General features: G+C 42.2%; 1 protein-coding gene across 2 annotated transcripts in view; it reads right to left on the minus strand.

Moving 5' to 3' along the window:
• NEBL (nebulette) overlaps nucleotides 1-13,374 on the minus strand; it is a 368,000-nt gene that overhangs the window by 328,230 nt on the left and 26,396 nt on the right. The window lies entirely within an intron of this gene.

Here is a 13,374-nt window from a genome sequence, read left to right on the forward strand (position 1 = left end):
CATGATGTGTATGTAACATGCATATACATGATGTGTATGTAACATGCATCAAACATACTATTTCATATATTTAGAAAGTTACTTTGAGAGTAAATCTTAAAAGTTCTCATCACAAGAAAAAAAGGTGAAACTCTGTGGTGATGGAAGTGAACTAAACTTACAGACGTGATCATTTTGCAATATATACATACACGCAATCATCACGTTGTACATCTGAAGGTAATACAATGTTATATGTTAGCTCTATCTCAATTTTTTTAAAAAAAGGACATGCTGGGATTAAAATGGACAGTGTGCTAAGAGCCCACTATCAGACTAAAGATCATGACAGTGTGCTGCATCCAAGGTCTCAGGGGGCTATACTTTACTCACTATGAGGATTCTCTCTGTCAAAATAAATAAATAAGCAGAAGTAGCAAAACCAAATTAAAAAAAAAAAAAACCCAGCCAGAAAAAAAGCACAGCACAGCACAAAATTAATAAAGGCAGTGTGGAGAGGGTCAACATTGCGAAATGTTGTTTTGTAATACATTTGGAACCTCCGGAGTGTTTCACAGGTCATAACACTGAACGCTGACCTCAAGATTGAAACAGAAGCACCGTCGTTTTTTTTCTCCCCCCCTGAACTACTCATTTCTTCTAACTGCTGAGTTTGAGAGAGGGAGAGAAGAAAAAGAGAGGGAAAAAAAGAAAAAAGGGAAGCTCATTTGATGAGGATCTGGACCCCAGTTTCTCTTAGTTCTGGTCCTCAAAATGAAGTTAGTAACATTTCCAGCCGTTGCATTTTTTTGAATGGTCAATTAACTTTGTTTTCTGCTTTTCCAGAAGAACAGATACAGCTTTCTTTTTCGTTTATGTGTTTTTTTTAGTAAGTACGTATGTTTATATAGGAAGGGAATTCTGATACCATAAAATCCACCTTTTTAAAGTATGCAATTCAGGGTTTTTTAGTATAATCTCAAAGTTGTACAACCATCCCCACTATATAATTCCAGAATGTTTCATCACCCCAAAAAGAAACCCTGTTGTCATCAGCAGTCACTCTCCATTCTCCCCTCTTCCCCGAGCCTAACCTGTCTCTATGGATTTGCCTGTCCTGGAGATTTCATGTAAATGCAATCACAGTATGTCACCTTTGGTGTCTGGTTTCTTTCATTTAGCTTGTTTTCAAGGTTTCTCATGTTACGTCGTGTTTTAGTACTTCATTCCTTTTTCGGACTAAATGATATTCTAGCGTATAGATACACGCCATTTGTTTATTTATTCATCAGTTGGTGGACATTTCCACTTTTTAATGGATGCACTTTTTTGATGGGCTGTTTCCACTTTTTGGCTGTTGTGAATAACGTTGCTATGAACATTCATGTGCGAGTTTTTTTGTGCAGTCTTATGTTTTCAATTCTCTTGGGTATATGCCAATCAGCAGAATTGCTGGGTCATACGGTAAGTCTATGTTTAACTTCTTAAGGAACTGCCAAACCGTTTTCCAAAGAAGCTGCACACTTTTCATTCCCACCAGAATGTATGAGTGTTCTGATTTCTCCACATCCTCACCAACACTTGTTATTGTCCACATTTCTGACTTTGTACACTCCAGTGGGTGTAGAGTGGCATTTCATTGTGGTTTCGATGTGTATTTCCTTAAAGACAAAGCCTCTTTTCATATGCCTATTGAGCCATTACATATCTGCCTTGGAGAAATGTCTATTCAAGTCTTTTCATTTTTAATTGGCTAACCTTTTTATTATTGAATTATAACAGTTCTTTATGTCCAATTTTTTCAGATATATGATTTACAAATATTTCCTCACATTCTTGGAGTTTTCTTCTCGCTTTCTTGAGAATGCCCTTTAAAACACAAATTGGGGGGATGCCTGAGTGGCTCAGTCAGTTAAGCATCTGACTCTTGATTTCAGCTCAGGTCATGATCTCACGATTCATGAGTTTGAGCCCCGCGTCAGGCTCTGCGTTGCCAATACAGAACCTGCTTGGGATTCCCTCTCTCTCCCTCTGTCTCTGCCCCTCCCCTGTTTGTGCTCTCTCTTGCTCCCTCAAAATAAATAAACTTAAAAAAAAATAAAAGCACAAATTTTGACAGAGTCCGATTTATTGTGTTGTGGCTATTGCTTAGGGCTTTTGGTCTCATCAGTTATGCTACCATCTAATCCAAGGTCACAAAGATTTATGCCTGTTTTCTTCTAACAGTCTTATAACTTCAGCTCTTACATTTACGTCTTTGATCCATTTCGAGTTAATATTTTTATATGATAGCAGCCCTTTCAACAACAGGCAAATTACGGAAAGAGCCTAAATGCCCATCAACTGATGAATGGATAAAGAAGATGTGGCTTATATATACAAGGGAATACTACTTGGCAGTGAGAAAAAATGAAATCTGGCCTTTGGAGCAACGTGGATGGAACTGGAAGGTATTATGCTAAGTGAAATAAGTCAGTCAGAGAAGGACAGATATCATATGTTTTCACTCGTATGTGGATCTTGAGAAACTGAACAGAAGACCACAGGGGAGAAGGGAAGGGAAAAAAAAAAATAGTTACAAACAGAGAGGGAGGGAGGCAAACCATAAGAGACCCTTAAATACAGAGAACAAAGTGAGGGGGGATGAGGGGGTGGGGAAAATGGGTGATGCGCATTGAGGAGGGCACTTGTTGGGACGAGCACTGGGTGCTGTGTGGAAGCCAATGTGACAATAAATTATATTCATAAAAAAATTTTTTTAATAAATTTCAAAAAAATAAAAAATATTTTTATATGAAATGAGGTAGGAGTCCTTCATTCTCTCGCCAGCTGTTTTTTCCGTGACACCTTCAGTCTGTTTGTACGGCTCTAGTCCTCACATCATCCGCCCCAGGACAAGTCACAGCTTCACGGTAAGAGAAGCAGGTACTATTTTTCACAAAAGGAAATTAGCGGGAGGCGGTACCCAGGGCAGTGGCGAAGGACACAAGTTCTCAAGCCAGATTCTGTCTCGATACTACTGATATCAGCTGTGTGACTTCGAGTCGAGTTATTCTCTTCTCTGCACTCAGATCCTCCACATCTTAAAACGAGGAGAGGGAAAAAAATAGAGCATCTTCAGAGAGTGAATTACGAGTGAATACAGGCAAAATACTCAGAACAGTGCAGGGCCCATCGTGAGCATCAGGTACACGTAGCCGTGACTTTCAGTAAAGACCCAATGATATTCATCCTACAGCTACAGCTTCCAAAGAAATGTAGGTCTCAAGATAAGAGCGGAGTAGAGCCCGATTGGGTGCTTCCAAGAAATATCTGATTGTCACAGGCGGTGTCCTTGAATCTCAGAGCCTCCAGCTAACGTTGCTGATCGCCTCTGTCCTGTGTGCAAGTTTTGTTTTGTTTTCTCCAGATTTGCAAACTTTCCTGAGGCAAATTCGAAGCACGTGCCAAATTTTCCACGCCAAAGGAGAAAAAAATTTTTAAAAAGCTTGAACTTACTGAAGTAACGGTCTACTCTGTTAGACTCTAAGCTACCTGATAAGGGCAAAGTATTCTTTCTCCATAGTGTTTTTGTTTCCAGGTCATTTCAGCAACAGTGTTAGAAATACTTTGTAACCCTGGAGTCAGAGGGCAGGGGTTAATTCCCTCCATCTCGATTTTTCCAGGAATTTCCCACCCATCTCATAAATAGTAGGACACACCATTCAATCCACGTAAACCCATATCATAAACAACTGTAAGTATCTCTTCTAAGGGCTATCTTTTTCACTGTCAATCCCTAATTATCCCAGGTTTGGACAAGTTTCCATTCTACGGTGATTTCCCATCCATTGGAAGGCTTCTGGAACATTTCCCTTCCCATCTTCCCAACTAGCCCACCAACTGTTGTGTGTTCGGCAACTGAAAATTTAATATTAGTATGTTAATATTAGTATATGTAATATTTTAATATCGGCACACGCAAACTACAATTAAAATTTTACCATTTGCAACATATAATATATATAACATATATATAACATATAATAAGATAGGAAACATTCTGGAATCATATCATGTACTGGGTGATTGCTGAGCTCTGACGCTATTATGGCAAACATCAGGATTTGTTTTTCCAGAAGAACACTGCCCCCTTTTCATCTGTAAGGTATGCTCCTCTGATTCTACAGCTTAAAACGGGTTTCAGAATTCCTTTTAAGAAGTCCTCTCAGACTGCCATCTATGTACGCACATGTCAATATCTTATACCTTTTTTAAAAACCAAAAATTATTTCCTTCAGCTTGACCATGAGCTCAGTCCACCCTCGACTGAGGGCAAGCCTTCTGCAGGTTCCAGTGAACTCCCTCATTTCCTCCACGGACACCCCTTGTGAGTCATTTTAGTTCAAACAGAGCTGTGTCTGTAGGCCCTGTTTTATCCCAGAGCCCAAGCTGAGAGCAAAGCAGCCTGAACTCCACCCTCGGGACATTCCTCACTCAAGAAAACACATTTCCCTCTTCCAAACTGAATGCAGAAAGCTAATAAAAGAGCGGAGCCACTGGGTGAGGTGAGGCCACAGGGCCTCTGCCAACAGGACCGCCCATCCTCCCCAACCTCCCTAAACCCCTTTCTCTGGTGTTTTCCCATCCTTACTGCCCAAGGGGCTGTTTTAAGACCTAACTAACTTCTCCGGCCTCAGTACACCGCACCTGAGTTACAGCCTCGGTGGAGAATGAGAGAGAGAATAAAAGAGCTGGCGATGATTCTGGGTACAATAATATTTGACACAAGGAGGCATCGAGAGGCTACCTCTCAGGCCAGGGGAGGCTACCTGCACTCAGCCTCCCTCAGCCGCAGGGAATGAGCCTGAAGAGCCAAAGAAACTATACCACAAAGGGCTTCTGCACTAAGGAGTAGGAATGTCTCCAACTGACATCTGGATCATACCTGTTGGGCTATTCACCTGGCCTGGGACACAAGGGCCATGCTTCTGCATGCTGAACAGAGTCACCGATGGGTCTACACAATGAGGGCTTCTTGTGCAAGTAGGGTGGCCAAACACCCCTGCTTGCCTGGGACGTCCCTGCTTGCCTGGGACGTCAGCACTGACAGTCCTGTGTCCTCAGTGGCCACCCTACCACCATCAGCTCTCTGCAACGTACTTCTTTCTTTCCCCACCTACTTAACCTCCTGCTTGCAAAACTGGAGATAATTGTAAGACTCATCTCAGAAGATGGTTAGAACTCAGTGAAACAATTTTTCAAAGTAGCTGGCATCTGGGATTTAAATAATAATTATTATCACTATTAGCACTATAAGAGTATGTAGATAGTAAATATTCATCCAAACAACTTTGCTGTATTCAACTACACTATCCTTGCATGCTTAGTCTTCATGCTTAATTGTTCACATAGGCTTGGTGTTCATTTATAACTCTGAAAAAACGAGGGCGGGACACCTGGGTGGCTCAGTCAGTTAAGCGTCCGACTTCGGGTCAGGTCATGATCTCATGGTTCGTGAGTTTGAGCCCCGCGTCGGGCTCTCTGCTGTCATCGCAGAGCCTGCTTTGGATCCTCTGTCCCCTTCTCTCTATGTCCCCCACCTGCTCACACATTCGCTCACTTGCTCTCTCTCTCAAAAATTAAATAAATATTAAAAAAAAAAAAAAAACTAGGGGAAAAACAACTCCAGTTTACCAAATGATCCTGTTCAGTGGCTATGTGCCCCATGACTGCTGCTGCTGCTGCTGCTGCTGCTGCTAATTTCCTCCTGGCTTTTCAGCCTTTAAAATAAATCCATTCAAAGTCATGGTCACAGAGGTTCCTGCCTCATTGGCCACTTCCTAGAGGTGGCACCACCTAAGCAAAAGCATAACTGAGCACGTGGAGAAGAGCTGAGCATGGTGGGAACATTATGATGGCTAGTAGGATTTCTAATGGACGGTAATCCGCTCGTCTTTGCCAGGCCTCCCTTCTACAGGGTAATGATGATTATATCATAAAGGCAAAGTTGGAAGGAACATCAAACTGTCTTCAAACAGTAGATGCCAAGACACTCTTGCATCGTTGAGACAATGGATGGCATTGTCCCAACTCACACATTGTCCCAACACACCATAATCTGTGTCTATTTTCTGCTTGGAATTTCCAAGACCAACAAGAGATGGGACACATACAAGAAATGACCCTGTAAGGTAGGGAGACTTGATGGCCTTTGGGTTCCTACCAAGCTAAACATGTGGTGGCCCAGAAGGTAAAATTGAAGGGCTCCTCCGGGAGACAGAGAGAAGATCTCTTTAAAATAAATAGGCCATCAACTATGGCTCTACCATGATTACAAGGTTTAAAAAAAAAAAAAAACATAGCGAATATAAGCAATGCACAGATTATAGATAAACCAAAAGAAGGCTCAGGGTTCAACAAGATGTCAAAGGGGGAGATGAGCCAGACCAGAGACAACAGATGATGACAAAAACAGATGGATGGTAAGTTGGAGAACCAGAAAAGTAATAATTGCACAGAATGTCTGCCAAGAAAAAAATGGCTACCACTACCCCAAACGCTGTACGTAAGCAAAATGAAATTAGATTACCAAAAGTAAATAGCACATCATAATAAGTGGTGGCCTCTATCCGTGACTTTGTGATATTCTTATTACAGGATCCATTCCTATTTGAGTCTCTATATGCAACTGCAATTAAGCCTTCAAGTCTGTTCAAAAGCAAGCCAATCACAAAAGTCAAAGGAGGTCACACTTTGTCCGTCTCTAGTTACAATACACGCATAGAGCATTCAGATCTTAAAAGCAGTGGCTGGCCTAGGAATTTTCACCATCAAGTTACACAGCACTAGTGGAACTCTTTCTGGGAATCTAAGCCAAACTCTCAAGGCTATAATTCCAACTAACATGGAGAAATTAGAGAGAGACATTTTCATTAACGTGAAGCTTTAGACTTGTGGCCAAAGATTTGAAACGAGATGCAAAATCCAATCAGATGGAATAAAATGACTACATAATGTTGCCAAGAGCTGAAGAAATGCAGAATGTAATCGAGCAAGGGAGGAAACTAGCTGCAGCCTGGATGAGGGCACAGATGTACGTCTACCTAAATCAGGCCAAAGGACATGAGGGTATCCAGGAGATCAAGGCTGAAAATCCCATCACATCTGAAGGGTGTGGACTGCTCTCTGTTGTCATAGCAACTATAAAGGGCTTAGTCTCCTGTTGTCATAGTGATCATAAAATGGACTTACTGGCAATTCAAAAAGAACCTGGAGATATGCCTCCTCGACCCCAAGTCCCTGCCAGATAAACAACTGGAGGGTGGCCCGGGCACTTCAACAGTTTGCGTGGCGACCTCAGCCTATCTCACATACCTCTTTTTACCCACAGCAAGCATGTGTCTTGATAAGATTTGGGATTAAATATAGACACACTAAAGTTAGTGAAAGCCACAGTATTAATAGTCTTGTGTTGAGTTCAGAATAATCTTTGTACGTTAGGTATTAAACTGCACGGAATGCTTAAGAATCCAACATCTTTTTTTTTTTTTTTTTTAATTTTTTTTTCAACATTTATTTATTTTTGGGACAGAGAGAGACAGAGCATGAACGGGGGAGGGGCAGAGAGAGAGGGAGACACAGAATCGGAAACAGGCTCCAGGCTCTGAGCCATCAGCCCAGAGCCCGACGCGGGGCTCGAACTCCCGGACCGCGAGATCGTGACCTGGCTGAAGTCGGACGCTTAACCGACTGCGCCACCCAGGCGCCCCAAGAATCCAACATCTTTGAGAATGTACCAGATTGTACTTGATTTTAGGCTTGTCATTGACGACAAGGTGAAAATATGGGTGTTCTCAAACAGTATTAGAATGCTTCCGAAGATGAGAAATTCTCTGTATTTATGAGTTTAATTTTTAAATTTATAAGAATTACTTAAGTAAAGTGGTTTTTTGCTAATACCTTTAGGTTTGGGTCAGTAGGCATTTGAAGTGATTAAAAAGATCAGATATATTCATTCACAAGTGCAAATTTAAATGTTGAAGGAAATGTGATTCTCTCATAAACTAAATGAAAAAATGGGAATTCAGTCCTTGCCACATGAATTTATTGGCCATTATTTAAAGCATACACCCAAAATCTGTTTGTTCTTACTTTATATACGACTTACAAGATCCATATACAGAATGACAAGTATTTTAAGTAAAATAAAAGCATAAAATAAAAATAAATCTAGTTTGAGGCACCTGGGTGGCTCACTCCTCTGTCAGGTAAGCATCCAATTCTCGATTTCGGCTCAGGTCATGATCTCGCAGTTTGTGAGTTCGAAACCCACACTGGGCTCTGCGCCGACAATGCAGAGCCTGCTTGGGATTCTCTCTCTCTCCCTTCTCTCTCTGCCCCTCCCATGCTCACTCGCTCTCTCAAAATTAAGTAAAATAAACTTTAAAATAACTAAATAAATCTAGTTTTTTTACTTTAATAAATTAATATTAAGACTAATATTCATTTAAAATTAATATTACTTTTAGTTCTGCCACAAATGCATAACCTGAATCTAATCATGAGAAGACATCAACTATAAAATAACAGGCATTGTACAAAAAAAAAAGGAAAGAAGAAAAGTCCTCAAATGTGTCACCATCACAAAAAAAGGAAAAAAGGCAAGATGGACTCTTCCAAATTAAAGACCAAAGGGCCTGACAGTTCTATAAAGTGCATGATCTGAGATTTTCTTTCACTAAAAATGACATTATTATTTAAACTGGGAAAATCTGAATGAGATCAGTGGATTAGATAGTACTATGGTATTAACGCTAGTTTCCCAATTTTGAAAACGGGATGGTATTTATGTAAGAGAATTCCTTTGTTTTTAGGAAACACAGAGTTAAGTATTTAGGGACAAAGAGACACTGTGTCTACACTCATCTCGGTAATTCAGGGAGGAAAAAAGACAAAAGAGGAAAGGATAATACAAACGTATTACAATGTCATTGGAGAACCCTGGTGAAAGGTATACAGGAATTCTTGGCAAAACTCGTGCAACTTTGCTAGATGCCTAGTATTATGTCAAAATCAACATTAAAGAAGAACTGATATTAAAGTAGGAGTTCAAAAAAATGCCACCCTTGAACACCAAAAATCACCCACTGACAAAGCAGCACAAAAAGACGATAAAAAACTGGAAAAATGAATCTGAGAGACGAGTAGAACTGAGTAAAAACAGACAAGAGGAAAACGTCACGTTCTTAAGAAAAGTCTGAAAATTAGAGGAAAAAAAAGGACTTAAACTATGTTAAGCTTTCTTCCACTTTGAACCCAAAGTCAATTGCATCCGGTCAGACGACAGCACTGACACCAGGTAGAATGCCCACTGCAAACGCCTCCCCCAAGGTTCCCCCCCAACCCCCTGCCAAAGGAGCCCACATTCTGGATACTCCGCCCCGGCCCGCCCCACCCACTTCAGCATAATTCATCTTCTGGAAAATCTCTCTCTTGATCTAAAACCAAATGCTCCTAGGTAGAAGGCAGTTCCCACCCCTGGTACCCACATCTCAACCCCAGCCAGCCCAGGACTAAGGAGTTGTGAATCACGCTTTGTGCCAGGACAAAAGACCTCATTCAGTAGGAACAGCAATTCTCTTAGCATTCTCCTTGGTAATATAATCCATCATTCCTAAGCATTCCCTGTGGGTGGCGGTCCCAATATGCAGATAACCTGGCTTCAAATGTGCCTGGACCTTCTCTACAGAGACAACGACCAAACAGACCCACCAAGTCTGGCTTCACTCTGGGTTGCACCAGCCCCTTCTATTGGCTGAACCGCTCCACGGGCTATAACCCTGCAGATTCCAGCTTGCCTTACTGGGATCGTGAGGGCGCTCTGCACAACAGGCCGCCTTACCTCTCACTCCAGGGGAAAACTACCGGCCAAGGGGCGTAACAGAGCGCTCACCATAGAGGAAGAGAGAACAGGAATCAATAGCAGCCTGTGAAACAGAAACTAAAACAAAGATGTTTTCTAACAGGATCAATGATCAAAAGTCAAAATTGACCATGTAAGGAAGTCGTGGTAGCCTCTTCTCTAAATTCTTTGAAGTCATGGGGGAATTTTTTTACTCTGAATATTTCAAATATTCTCATGTCTGAAACCAGGAGACACCCTATATAACCTTGAAGTGGTTATACATTGGTGACTGTGAGACTAAGAATGTGTGTGTGTGTGTGTGTGTGTGTGTGTGTGTGTGTGGCTGAAGCACAGAAATACATAACAATTACCTTACCCTTTCATTAATTCAGTAAGTGTTGGCTAAGCACATGTTATATGCACAATGGAAGCTGAGGGGCTTTCAAAACCATGCAGACATGGAGGTTAAAACTCAAACATGAGAAGTGCCTCATTGAATACTTAGTACAACAATTCAATGAAATAAGTACAACCACCCTCATTTTCAAGGTAAGAAATCTGGAGGAAAAAACTAGACAAACATCAGAAGGATGTTAAATGGCACAACCAGAAATCCTAATAAAATTGAAGAGTCCCCAGTGTTAATCCTTAATCTGGAAGACTGGGTAATCTTTTAATCAAACCACCCTACTTCCCAAAATCTTGGCTTCTCTACCTGCTCAACAGGTAAATTAAACCAAATGGCCCCTAAAGTTTCTTCCAGCCTTAAAAAAAAAAAAAAATCTAGAATTTCCATCTTAGGACCTAGCCCCATTGTACATACAGAACAAGCAAGATCAAGAGAAGAAGGGAGGAAAAGTCTAATATTAGGCCATTTCAGAAAAACTATATCATAGTTTACTCTTACACAGAGAAGGAAACGGTAATTATTCAATCAGAACAAAAGTTACGATTATTCAAATGAGGTATTGTAGAAAACTCAAATAAAAGGATCTCTGTACTGTTTCTCTTGTGATTATTAAGAATAATAGCATTCTCGGGGCGCCTGGGTGGCGCAGTCGGTTAAGCGTCCGACTTCAGCCAGGTCACGATCTCGCGGTCGGGGAGTTCGAGCCCCGCGTCAGGCTCTGGGCTGATGGCTCAGAGCCTGGAGCCTGTTTCCGATTCTGTGTCTCCCTCTCTCTCTGCCCCTCCCCCGTTCATGCTCTGTCTCTCTCTGTCCCAAAAAATAAATAAATGTTGAAAAAAAAATTAAAAAAAAAAAAAAAAGAATAATAGCATTCTCTAGTCTCCGCAACGCAAAGGCAGCAGAAGCAGTATTGCCCTTGCAAGGAGGGAAAGCGGCACCCCGCAGAGGCTCCTTGGCCTTTCCATCGATCCACCCCTAAGGAGCAAAGACACGGTCAGTAGCTCTCAATCCCCCAGCCCCCTTCCAGTTTTCCCAGGATTAGGGAACACCTGCGGACTAAGATGAAAAGGCCACAGACATTTGGAGAAGTTCTCGTTCAGTCTTGCCTCCCTTCTGTAACCCAATGCCCTCTCTCTTGCTGCTTCCAGACTTCCACCTGCCCCACTGAGATAACCCACCTTCCTGGGCCTGCTGAGCCTCCCAAATAATGCTTTGTGCTCAAAGAAAAGCAGACTGGACCAAGAGGAGCCTAGTGCCTAATCAAGTGCCATCAATAATTGGCCACGTGACCTGTATGTAACTATTTTCAGCTTCGGATGCCTCTTACCTACTCTGAAAGATAGCAGTTAACTGTGGACCTGTCATTTCAATGGAAAAGTAAGTAAAATCAAATATGTTTTAAATATATAAAACACCTTTCAAATTACGAAGAAGATCTATCTCCCAGTATATAAAGAAGTAGCTGAAAAGGCTAATCACAGAAGAAGTAAAGATGGCCAACAAAGACGAAAAGCCGCTCCTTAATAAATCAAGGATGTGAAAATAACACAACCTTCAGATATTATTTCTCATCCAACAGATTGGCAAAATGTAAAAGATTGTATTAGCAAGGGTATAGGAAGATGGGTATTACATATATTTCAGTGGGAAGGTTGTCATTATCTTTTGGGGGAATTTCGTGGTATCCAACAAAGAATTAAATATGCCTACTTTTAATCTGGCAAGATCTCTTACAATCCCCTCCCAAAGGCATGTTCTCACATACGCCAGAAATATATGTATAAAGATGTTCGGGCAACACTGTTCACTTAATTGGAGGGTGGTTAAATAAATTACTTGATATCCCTAAACTATGGAATATTAAAGGGACAATAAAAAGAATAAGTAGGGACCCCTGGATGGCTCAGGTGGTTGAGTGTCCGACTCTTGATTTCAGCTCAGGTCATGTTCTCATAGTTCTTGAGTTCAAGCCCTGCATCGGGCTCTGTGTTGATGGTACAGAGCCTGCTTGGGATTCTCTCTCTCTCCTCCCGTCTCTCTCTGCCATGCATGCTCTCTCTCTCTCTTTTAAAATAAATAAACCTTTTTAAAAAATTAAGTAGATCTATTTCTTTTTTCTGACATGGAATACATTATGAAACGGGAAGTGCCTGGCACATAGGAGTCACTTAGTAAATAAATATCTTTTGAATGAATGAATACACATACAGCTTTACCTAGAACTTTTACATACCCTATCTCATCTAATTCTCATCACAACCCTACCATACGAGCCAGGCAGATGTTACCGTCCCCGATATAAGGAGGAAACTTGGGTGGTGATGACTTACCCAAGATCATAAATGTGAGGTATTTACCGGCCAGCGCTCTTTGGTGGCCGACACTCACCCTGCTCACAGTGACTGCCAGCCAGCAAGCGGACGCTCAGGGGGTCACCAAGTCTGTAGGCAGCTGGGGGGGTCACTCAGCAATGGCTTGTTGACTGGGACAGACTGATTCCTCTTTTACCCCAAAGCCTTCCATAAGGTGAGGCTTGGCTCTCTAGACCGCTACTGGGGCCCACTGGGCATCTAACGACAGGTCTAAAAAGAGGTCATTCAACAACAGGTCGTCATGGAAACCCTACCCTCCACCCCTGGCCCCTGGAACAGAATGGAGCGGCAAGGGAGAGAGGAGTATTTGTGAAGTGCCTGCTATGAGCCAGGCGCGATGAATAGGAAAAAATTCATCTGAGCCTTCCTTTACAAATCACCAAGAGAAAAGGACACTGTGCGCTGTTAAACAAAGTGCAGAACACGCCTGCTTTGCTGCGTAATCTAGGTCAGTCATAGCTGCGGAGGCAGCTGAGTTCACGTGGCGCTCGCCGTGCTCCTCCCTCTTCCCGGTGCGCACGGCAGGGGCCATGAGCCTGGTACCACGTGGCCGCCGAGCCACAGCCTTGCGGGGGGCCCTGCCTCCACCGGGCAGTCACCTGTTCACACCAGGAACACGCATGGCAGGCACACGGGGAAAAATTGCCGGCTGATTTGCAGAACACAAACACTCTGTCCCAGATAAGCCAGGGGACAGCCAACGCGTTCCGAAATGTCGGGCACGGCGC

The sequence above is a fragment of the Prionailurus bengalensis genome, chromosome B4 (genome assembly GCF_016509475.1).
Source record: "Prionailurus bengalensis isolate Pbe53 chromosome B4, Fcat_Pben_1.1_paternal_pri, whole genome shotgun sequence".
Taxonomy (NCBI): domain Eukaryota; kingdom Metazoa; phylum Chordata; class Mammalia; order Carnivora; family Felidae; genus Prionailurus; species Prionailurus bengalensis.